We start from the raw sequence: 12,053 nt of genomic DNA, 5'->3' as shown, positions 1-12,053 counted from the left end.
GTGACTTTGCCTGAGGTCACACAGCTCATTATAGTTCAGCTAGAAGGAGAATTCACTTTGTAGGACTCTCCTGCACTCTCTGTTTTGAGATCAGATTGCTATATATTGAATTCTGTTTAATGGAACATAAAACACTCAACTACATATCAGAATCCAAGCCTGCTTAGAGAGGGAAGAATAGATGCTTTTTCTCCTCTTAGGGAAGACAGATTATTCTAAAGCTCTTTACCTTGTCATATGGTCAATTGAGATTCACACCTATGTAAATACATGAGGGGTTTCTTACCTAAAGAAAGGATTCTTTAAATTGAGGGTGTTCCCAGACCTGAAGCCAGTCTGGTTTACCAGCACCATGATCTGAATGTCATAGCTCTGTCTGGAAGGCAGAAAAAAAACACATCATCTCACAAGGCTGGTGTCAGCCAGTCATATACATTTAGGGCATCTTCTACACATGCCTACTTCATGAAGGTTTTAAGAGTATGTGTTGGACATCTTATATGTGTCTGCATCTGTTTAAACTTCCCTGGTGTCTCAGACAGTAAAGAATATGCCTTCAATGCCGGAGTCCAGGGTTTAATCCTGGGGTTGGTAAGATCCCTTTGAAAAGGGAATGGCTACCAACTCCAGTCGGAGAAGGCAATGACACCCCATTCCAGTACTCTTGCCTGGAAAATCCCCTGGATGTAGGAGCCTGGTAGGCTGCAGTCCATGGGGTCGCTAAGAGTCGGACACGACTGAGCGACTTCACTTTCACTTTCCACTTTCATGCATTGGAGAAGGACATGGCAACCCACTCCAGTGTTCTTGCCTGGACAATCCAGTATTTTTGCCTGGAGAATTCCATGGACAAAGGCGCCTGGTGGGCTACAGTCCATGGGGTTGCAGAGTCAGACACGACTGAGTGACTAACAAACACTTTTCTATTTCAATATTAGTAGAGGCAAATGAAGGCTCGTTTGCTTGCAAATTGTTTGTTACAAAAGTTTGATAGCTATAATTTCTTGGTTTAAATATTACAAATGTAATGGTGTTTCTGGTTGGTTAAAGTTATTTTTTTTAAAGAAAAGCTTTACCAATATCAATGGCAGAAATGGCTTTACATAACAGAGACTCTTTATGGGTCACAACTGATGTACCAAAACAATCCTAATCATGTAAGAATTGGCTAAGCTAGTATCTCAAACTGACAAAAAGCAGCTAACAAATATGACTGATTTAATTTAAAACACCCCAGATGAAGGCTCAAGTAATTACAAGAAGTGCCTAATAACAGCAAGTAGTATGCTATACCCTTGATAACTAATCTGAAGGGGCTGTGATTTGGGGATTTTAATTATTCATTCTTAAGAACATATGTATTTCTTTTGGTTATAAAAGTGTCACATATTCACTGTAAAAAAATAAGGAAATGTTGAAATAAAATAAAATAATCCATAATATCATTAGACAGATTCTTTCAACTAACATTGTAGAATATTTCCCTTCTGTGTATTTTTCACTGTATGTATTTATAAATGTAAATTTGTAGTAAAATGGTGCTTAAGTATTCCTTCATCTCTCTTTATTTAATGTTAGCAGTTATTCTATAATTCTTAACAATGAACTTTTCAATGGCATAATGTGGGCATAGCACAATTTAGCAATTCTTCATTATTAAATATTTATGCTTTTAAAATAACATATTATTACTTATGGTAACAAATATCTGGTTTTATGACAGAAATTCTGCTGTAAAAGACATTCTTATAATACATCTTTATGTGCTATCAAGGATTATAGTTTTTGGAATAAATTCTTAGAGGCAGACTCACCAGGCTAAAGCATATAAGGCATATTTAAGGTTCCCAATACCTGCTGCTAAAATGTCTTCCAGAAAGTGCACCAAATTACTTCCTCACCTACAAAGTATAAAGGTGCTAATTTCATTATACTTTTCTCAACCTTTAATATTTAAATGTTTGGGATTAGAATATTATTATCTGAATTTGAATTTCCTTGATAACTAGGCTTCCTTTTTAAATTCCACAAGTTAGCAAAGGACATAATTCCCTCCCTATTATTGGCCTGGGTAGGTTTAAATCCAAAGTCAAATTCTGTGAAACCTGCAACTCCAGGTCTAGCTTTTATTGAGGATAAACAAGAGGAAGACATATTCTAAATGGTTCCAAATTGGGCAAGGAGTACGTCAAGGATATATATTGTCACCCTGTTTATTTAAATCACATGCAGAGTACATCATGCAAAATGCTGGCCTGGATGAGCACAAGCTGGAATCAAGATTGCCAGGAGAAATATCAATAACCTTAGATACACAGATGATACCACCCTTATGGCAAAAAGTGAAGAACTAAAGAGCCTCTAGATGAAAGTGAAAGAGGAGAGTGAAAAGTTGGCTTAAAACTCAACATTAAAAAAACTAAGATCATGGCATCCAGTCCCATCACTTCACGGCAAATAGATGTGGAAACAATGGAAACAGTGACAGACTTTATTTTTGAGGGTTCCCAAATCACTGCATATGGTGACTGCAGCAATGAAATTAAAAGACGCTTGCTCCCTGGAAGCATAGCTATGACCAACCTAGACAGCTTATTAAAAAGCAGAGATATTACTTTGCCAACAAAAGTCTGTCTAATCAAAGCTATGGCTTTTCCAGTAGTCATGAATGGATGTGAGAGTTGGACCATAAAGAAAGTTGAGCACCAAAGAATAGATGCTTTTGAACTGTGGTGTTAGAGAAGACTCTTAAGACAGCTTTGGCCTGTAAGGCAATCAAACCAGTCAATCCTAAAGGAAATCGGTACTGAATATTCATTGGAAGGACTGATGCTAAACTGAAACTCCAATACTTTGGCCACCTGATGCGAAGAACTGACTCATTGGAAAAGACCCTGATGCTGGGAAAGATTGAAGGCAGGAGTAGAAGGGGATGACAGAGGATGAGATGGTTGGCTGGAATTACTGACTCAATGGACATGAATTTGAGCAAGCTCCAGGAGTTGGTGATGGACAGGCAGGCCTGGTGTGCTGCAGTCCATGGGGTTGCAAAGAGACATGACTGAGTGACTGAAATGAACTGATAGCTAGAGAATTAAAAAAAAAAAAAAAAAGTAATGTCCTTTGAGGGCTTCAAGGGGGCTCCATAGTAAAGAATCCATCTCCTGGCTACAGTCCATGAAATGGTAAGAGAGTCAGACACGACTTAGCAACTCAATAACAATAACAATGTCCTTTCCTATTTCAACTCATGTAACTAACTTGGAATTCCTTTTTTTGTTTTAAAATGTTTCTTCCTGACACTCACATCCTGCAGTGCACTTCATTTGTGATGCTTCAGGGTAGATTTGAAGAGAACCAGACATTGAGACAGTGAGCTCTTTGGGAACAAGGTTTATAAAGGAGTTAATAATGGATAATTTTCCAAGACTGCATCTACAGGACCCTAAATAACTATTCACTGTTTTGAATCAGTTATTTGCCAATGTACATTAAAAGAAAATGCAACCTAATTCCTTGCCAGAGTTACTCATTTAAAATCTTATGTGGCCAGGGAATTCCCTGGTGGTCCAGTGGTTGTGCCTTCCAAAGCATCAGGGGGCATCAGTTCGATTCCTGGTCAGGGAGCTAGATCTCACATGCCTTGTGGCCAAAAAAACAAAACAAAAAAACAACCCAAAACATAAAACAGAAGTAATATTGTAACAAATTTAATAAAGACTTTAAAAAAGGTCTATACCAAAAAATACCTTTAAAAAAATTTTTTAACTAAAAAAAAAAAATCTTATAGGGCCAGAGGAGTGGCCTAAGTGACTAAGTGGTAACATACTTTAGTTTAAGAATTGAATACAGAACCATTGCTTTATATATGAAGATTTCTTTGGTAATACTCAAGAACATTTTGGAAACCTGGAACTAACACAAGCAATCATGTTCTTACTGTAGAAATAACTCCTGATCATCTTAGAGAAAACAGAAGGTGCAGTAGTGGGATGGGTTCAGTGGTGACCATTAAGGAAGAATGGGATGGAGAACAGAAGAGGCAGGAAGCTTGGGGACCAAATGGCCCAAGTCACCATACTGAGAGATAAAGGAAGGAATGAGAACCTCAGCAGATGCAAACTCTAGAGCAGTGTTCTTCAAAGGGGTTGGAACGTGCCCCAGAAAGGTTGTGGGATGGTACCTCATGGTGTGGAAGAAAATACCGAACTGTTATTTTCAATTTTTTCAGTTATTTGTTATAGTGGATTGAATTGTGTCCTACCAACATGTATGCTCAAGTCCGAAAGCCCGGTATCTGTGCCTATGATTGGATCTGGATAGAAGAGCTTTGCACACGTGATGAAGTTTACATGAAGTCACACTGGATTAAGTGAAAGTCACTCAGTCGTGTCCGACTCTTTGTGATCCCATGGACTGTACCGTCCATGGAATTCGCCAGCCCAGAATACTAGAATGGGTATCCTTTCCCTTCTGCAGGGGATCTTCCCAACCCAAGGAACAAACCCAGGTCTCCCACACTGCAGGCAGATTCCTTACCAGCTGAGCCACAGGGGAAGCCCATACTGGATTAAGATGAGCCCCCAATCCAATGACCAGTGTCCTTATAAGAAGAGAGGACACATAGAGACACACCCAGGAATGAAAACCAGCTGAAGACAGTGGCAGAGACTGGAGTTATGCAGCTACAAGGAAGATCAAGGATTTTCAGGCACCATCAGAAGCTGAAAGACCCAAGTTTCTTCCTTGGAACCTTCAGAGGAAACGTGGTCCTGCTGATGTCCTGATTGTACACATCTAGCCTCTGGAATTGTTAGAGAGTACATTTTTGTTGTTTTAAACACCTGATTGGTAGTGATTTGTTACAGCAGCCCTAGGAGACTAGTGCAGTTTATCAAATATATATTGAACACAAGTGGATTGAGTAGGTAAACGCTGGATTCTAATCACCAGCTTAGAGTTAAGATATCTGTTAGTTCACCTAAGTTCCTCAGGCTTGGCTAAGGGGGGTTGGTTTAGCAAGACTGTGATTACATCTTAAACCATGTGCTACAATGATACTGAGTAAATACCAGCCATGAGACTGTTAGACAGCATCACAGACTCAATGGATGTACATTTGAGCAAACTTGGGGAGATAGTGGAAGACAGAGGAGCCTGGTGTGCTACAGTCCATGGGTTGGGCATGAACAATCACAAAGAGTTAAACACAACTTAGCAACTGAACAACAGCAACAACCAGCCATGTGATGGACACATGGGTCAGAGTTTGAATAATCTGAGTAAGGGTGTAGAACATGGAAGTGTCACTTAAAGCTGCCCATCACATATCATTATTTCACTGCACCGAAGCGTGCACAACATTTCCCCCGTAATTCCTTCTGCCACAGCTGTCCGAATACACAGAGTGAGAGGATTTGTCTTAGCTGGAGTCCAAGGTGGAGAAGCTTAATGCTAGGCACGTGAAGCTTCCAAAGCATTAATTCTCTGGTCAGTATGTCTTCCAGTTTTAAAAACCAAAAAGCTCACCCAACCCTCTGGAAACCACCTCCTCTGGTAGCATACCTGGGTAGTGCAGACCTTTGCTAGGGATCCAAAAATTTTAAACTATGTTTTAAAACGTTATGGCACAGGATAAGCAGCTGAGCTGGATCCAACATTAAGCCATATTTATTTTTTCAATTCATGTTTTTAGTTTTATTTTTGTATGTCTTAGAAAGTGCACACTATATGAATTTCTATATGTGTATATACACATGTCTATGCATGTGTGTATATACAGTATATATACATATATACATCCATATAGGCCTATCTATATATCTATCTGGAGCATTTTATTTTGTATTTTCTATTATTACTGTAGTACAGCCACACAATTAAAAGAGAATTATTAATCTACGTGGAGCACACAGAAAGAAAGTGATTCTACTCAAACGTGCACATATCCAATAACATTGGAGGCCATTTCTGTGAACTTTAGGGATATAAATTTCATAAAGTTCATAAAAAAGAAATGTTCTCTTTTACTGTCCAGAGCAATAAAACGAAAGACAGCTCAAGAATGATAGGAGGCTGTCAGAAATGAAATGCTACCAGTACAATCAGAAATGCTGCTGGCAAGGAAGAAAAGGGCAGTCACTGTCACACCGGTGTGGTCGCACAGGGAGTTCTCCCAGGAGGTCAGAGTTTAAAAGAATATTTGACGATAAGGGAGGCGGAGATCCTCTCTGAGGCAGAACAAAAAGGTAGCCCCTTTCTGAAAAAATAGCATGAAAACCTTGACATTAAGGAAGTGCCGAGGTTGTAGAGAATACCAAGGAAAACAATTTTAAGACAAAAAAAAAATCAGATGAGATACAATAAGAGTAAGAAAGTAAGTAGGAGAAGAGGAAATGGAACTGAGGTTTACTGTGGACCCACTGTGTGCTAATTATTATACTGCTTTCTCCCTTAGTATCTGCAAAAGCCTAGTGAGACAGTTATCATAAAATCTACTTTATAGATGATGAGGTGAGGAAACTGGGGTGCTAGAGAGATTGATTCAATTGCCCGAGATCACTCAGGTGCCAACTAGGATGTAGAAAAGACTGGACAGAACCAGGACACATCCAGACTCCAGAACGTGGTCTCTCCCACTACGCAAGGGCACTGGTCTAACAGGAGGAAGAACTTCCTCCCTTCCTCCTCCTGCAAGGCACTGCATGCCCATGACATCTCAGCACCTTCCTTCAGTGGTGCCGGACTACATTTTTAATAAGAGAGGAATCAGCTATGACTCTGTGATTCAGGGAGTCATTCCACAGCACTGCTAAATGTCTGGAATGTATTAGGTGAGGACGGACACCACAGAATAAGACTCAGGCCCTCTTTTTCGGAAGTTCACATACAGGTAAATAACAGCAATATAATAATGCTGTTATAATAAAGCTGTGGAGGGCTGTAGGAGCTCTGGGAGTCAGGAGGCAGTGGAGATGGTTTGCTTTCTTCTTGGCTATTAGGGGAATGCAGGAGCGGAGGAAAAATATGACTGATAAGGATGGAACCCAAGGTATGTTAGAAAAAAGGAGTGGAGGAAAAAGATGACTTAAATTCAGTCACCTAATTATACCCTGGGCTTCCCTGGTGGCTCAGAGGTTAAAGCTCTGCCTCCAATGCGGGAGACCCGAGTTCGATCCCTGGGTTGGGAAGATTCCCTGGAGAAGTAAATGGTAACCCACTCCAATATTCTTGCCTGGAGAATCCCATGGACGGAGAAGCCTGGTAGGCTACAGTCCACAGGGTCGCAAAGAGTTGGACACAACTGAGCGACTTCACTTCACTTCAATTATACCCTAGGGTACCTTAAAATATTTGAAAACAAATGGATGTTATTCTGGTTTGCACAAAGCAGAAAAGGTAAAGTCCAAAACGCCAGGCAGATGCTGGTTACTGCTCCTTAGCACTAAAGAACCAGTCATTAAACAGGTGTTATATAAGGGTTTAGGAAGAAAGTAGTCACTTCAAGGAAGAACAAAGCATGAAATATCTCCCACTTTTTCTCCTAGAAAGCTTTGGGATGCCATCCCAAACAACAGAATAGAGAGATGCTCCAAACCACAGAGCACATTTTCTGCAAAACTGGTAGAAAGATTTTATCTGCCATTTCCAACTTAGGTGTGAGGGCTGCCGAAACAATTGAGATTAGTTGTGAGCCACATGGGGAAAGCGCAGATGTGCAAAGAGGCAAGACAGCCCAGGGCCAGTGTGCCTCAGAAAGTGCTCACACCACTACACTACCTGAAGATAAGGAACACTTTCTGACATGCAAAAGTTTTATCCCTTGTACCCTGATGTGCAGGAATTGGAGTAAGTAAGGCTGCTGCTGCTGCTGCTGCTAAGTCACTTCAGTCGTGTCCGACTCTGTGCGACCCCATAGATGGCAGCCCACTAGGCTCCTCCGTCCCTGGGATCCTCCAGGCAAGAATACTGGAGTGGGTTGCCATTTCCTTCACTGGACAGAACTTCTCCTGGAACTGGGACATACAGAATTATCCAAAGAATCACATAAGCAGCCCTGTTTGCGGGAAGCAGTATGACTCTGGCAGCACAGGAGAGAGAGTGCGAGTTCAGGAAAAACAGCATGAGGTCTGTCACATCTCTCTCCTCCACAGGAACTTCTTTCCTGTAAATTACTGTTCCAAAAAGCCCCACTAATTAGACAATGAACAACCATAATATTAGTACAAAGATATTATTAGAAAAAAAGCAGAAAAAAGCAGCAAGTTTTACTAACAGCTGAAAAACACACATTAGGTAAGGCACAGAAAAGAAGAAAGAAAGTGAAGTCGCTCAGTCACATCCAACCCTTTGCAACCTCGTGGACTGTAGCCTAGCAGGCTTCTCCATCCATGGGATTTTCCAGGCAAGAATACTGGAGAGGGTTGCCATTTCCTTCTCCAGGGGATCTTCCTGACCCAGGGATTGAACCCAGGTCTCCTACATTGCAGGCAGATGCTTTATCCTCTGAGCCACCAGGGAAGCCCACAGGTAAGGCACAAATACAGCAAATATTTTGTTACAATTTTTCAAAACTGCAATGAAACCCTTACCTCTGTGAAGGAAGTAATAATGTTTATGAAGGAAGACCATGATGTAGAAATACAATAACTCAAGGAAGAGGAACAGAAAGATCTCAATGTACCGATAATGGAAATTATTTGAGATGCATTGTTAAGTGAGAATATTAAGTTGTAGAAAACAGGTATAGAATGTTACTGTTTACGTATAAAAGCAGAGGAAACATATCCCTACAAATATAGTATTTTCTAACTGCATATCCAAATGAAACTCTTAAGAGGTATGCAAGGAACAGTTAACGGTGTCTACACAATGGAGGAGAGGAAGGAATGAATGGGGTGTGGCACTGGGATGAACATTTTCACTGTAAGCCTTTTTATACACTTTTATTGTGAACAGCATAACTATATTATCAAAAATTGAATATCCCCTTAAGGAGATAGAAAGTTATGATAATTGGAGATATAACACAGTTTTATAAACAACAGTAACGAAAGCGAAAACGTTAGTTGCTTAGTCGTGTCTGACTCTTTGCAACCCTATGGACTGGAGCCCTCCAGGCTCCTCTGTCCACGGGATTCTCTGGGCAAGAATACTGGAGTGGGTTGACATTTCCTTCTCCAGGGGATCTTCCTGATCCACAGATCAAACCTGGGTCTTCTGTGCTGCAGGTGGTCTCCTGCACTGCAGGCAGATTCTTTACTGAATGAGCCACCAGGGAAACTCTAAAAGAACAGTAATAGCTAGCCCAATTAGTTTCATTTCTCTTTTCGGCAGTGTTATTCAACTGGGCTATGAGGGTGAAACCAGAGGTTAAACTCAAGTGGATCACGTTCAATAAAGGCTGGTCCATACTTTCTCTGGCCTGCATGGAGGAACGTAGGCAGGATATGACGACAGGTGGAGGGTTTTGAGCTACTTCCATGTCAGATCCAAAGGGTAAAGACAGGGCTATGCACATTTTGAAGGAACATTTATACTCTGGGTCTCTTTCTGCTGAACAATTTTTAAATAAATATTTGCCTATTAAATTTGCAAATGATAAAAAATGGTAGGCATCCCTAACGTGCTACACAAAAGAATGTTTAAAAGTAAGTAAAAGAAGCCACTGGCTCTAGTAAGGATCTACAGACAGCACGATAAATGCATTAAGTGGAATAATCACAAAACTTGAACTGGAGCTGATAAAAATCAGCTGTGTACTAGGAGAAAAGACTTAAACGTAGATTGTAAAAAAATAGGCTTTTTGCTTTGAACTATCCACTCACTCAAGTAAAGTGGACCTCAACCTACACTTTGATTATATTATTATAAGAATGGTACTCAAGACAGCAGTGGTCACTATTGCTTTGCACTCAGCATGTATCAGAAGATGTCTGCTGTCCTGTTATTTTATTTTTTAATTTTTATTTTTACTTTATTTTACTTTACAATACTGTATTGGTTTTGCCATACATTGACATGAATCCACCACGGGTGTACATGCGTTCCCAAACATGAACTGCCCTCCCACCTCCCTCCCCATAACATCTCTCTGGGTCATCCCCGTGCACCAGCCCCAAGCATGCTGTATCCTGCGTTGGCCATAGACTGGCGATTCGATTCTTACATGATAGTATACATGTTACAATGCCATTCTCCCAAATCATCCCACCCTGTCCTGTTATTTTAAAGGGGACATTGAAAACCTGGCTATTTCCAGAGAGGACTTAAAGTTTTAAACTAGTTCAAAATCACTCTTAAAGAGGGGAGGAGCTGAGCATGTTAGCCTGAGGACAGGGAAACTAGGAGAATATTTTCTAAGACTCTCCTAATACTTGAACAACTGCCACTTGGAGATTGGGACAGATCTATTTCTTTTGAATTCAGAAGCACAACTAAGATTAATGAGTTGAATATACAGGAAGTAGATAAAGGATCCGTATGGAGTGATTTTTTAATAATTAAGAGATGTCTAAAGTAGAAGAAAGTAGTGAATAGCCCTCGACTATATGAAAAGTTACTTAACTTTATTAGTGATTAAGGGTTTCCCTGGTGGCTCAGATAGTAAAGAATGTGCCCACAATGCAGGAGACCCAGGTTCGAGCCCTGGGTCAGAAGATCCCCTGGAGAAGGAAATGGCAACCCACTCCAGTATTCTTGCCTGGAGTCTATGGAGTCTCAAAGAGTTGGACACGACTGAGCTACTAACACTATCAGTGACTAAAGAACTATAAATCAACTATAACCAGATGCAACTTTAAACACTTATTTTAGAGTCTATTAGATTTGAAAAAGCATAGAGACTGGTAACATCCAGTCTTAGGAAAAATATGGAGAAAAGAGCCTGCTTATCTATGGCTGGTATGAGTAGAAATTGGTGCTGCCACTGAAAAAGTTAGGATCTAGCAGACTGTAACACGGATGTACCCTCTGATCCAGCATTTCTATGTTTAGGCATCTCACTTAGAAATATTCATGTCACTGTGCAAGTTCTATGTTCAAGTGTACTTAGTGTAAAATTTTTTGCAATGGCAAAAAAATAAAAATAATTGGAAGCAATCTAAATGTCAGTGGATCAGGGATTTTTTAAAAGACATGATGGTATATCCATGTCCTTGACTGTCTTTCAACCACGAAAAGAACAAAGCATATCTATCTGTACAGATTCAGGACTTAGTACTAAGAGAAAACGTTAGTTGTAGACTGCTGTTAGTATAACTTTCATATAAAACAATAGCAACTCCACAATGATATTATTGTTGGTCCAGGCACAGCAAATCACTTGAAAGGATATGGAGCAAGCAAGCATATCTGAGGAATGGGGTGAGCAGTGGGTGTGTGGTTTGACCCTAGACATTTGTGAAGTTTTCAATTTATATGTGAGCATGTTTAGGTTTTGTAATGAAATAAAGACTTTAAAAATGGAAAAGCTGACTGGTGAGGTGGAATGCTTAAGCACAGGCCCAAGGAAGTGGGATATGGGGGGAGGTAGAGAGGGAAGAAAGTTGGGTGAAATGACATCTGAATACCATTAATATCCTGAGATATAATATTCAAGTGTCCTTGAACCACACACCTCTAGGCCATTCTCTGCTAACTCACACAGGAGAAGCTCCCACAAGATGAAAGAAAACAGAGCATTCTAAAAATGAGCCAAGTTGAAGTAATCACTGCTAAGACCTCGTGTGCCCATCACAGAGGGGAGCAGTGCCCTGCCTGGCACACCGCATGCGCCCCTTCAGTACTCTCCCCCCTGCAGTACAGATGGACTGCCCGGCACTAAACTTGGGGATGTTTGGCCAGACAGATGCAAGTAAAGCCAGGAAGCTGCCGTGGGCCTTAACGCATCGAGAGCTCAAGCTTTTGCCAGTGTTCCCACAGGTTGATGGGTTTGCTTCCTGGCTGCGTAGTCAGAGTGGAACACTTCCTTTGACTTATCCTAAGCTCCCTCTCCTAGCCGTGCTCAGTGCAAGGTGATGTGTGCCGTGCAGGCTTTGAAGCCGGGGGCACCT

The 12,053-nt window shown here is 40.7% G+C and overlaps 1 pseudogene; it reads right to left on the bottom strand.

The window, feature by feature from the left end:
* Positions 1 to 282: 282 nt before the first annotated feature.
* Positions 283 to 12,053, bottom strand: part of LOC138080711 (histone-arginine methyltransferase CARM1-like) — a 174,341-nt pseudogene continuing 162,570 nt past the window's right edge.

Source organism: Capricornis sumatraensis, chromosome 6 (assembly GCF_032405125.1).
Source record: "Capricornis sumatraensis isolate serow.1 chromosome 6, serow.2, whole genome shotgun sequence".
Taxonomy (NCBI): Eukaryota; Metazoa; Chordata; class Mammalia; order Artiodactyla; family Bovidae; genus Capricornis; species Capricornis sumatraensis.
This window is presented reverse-complemented; position numbering and strand designations above follow the sequence as displayed.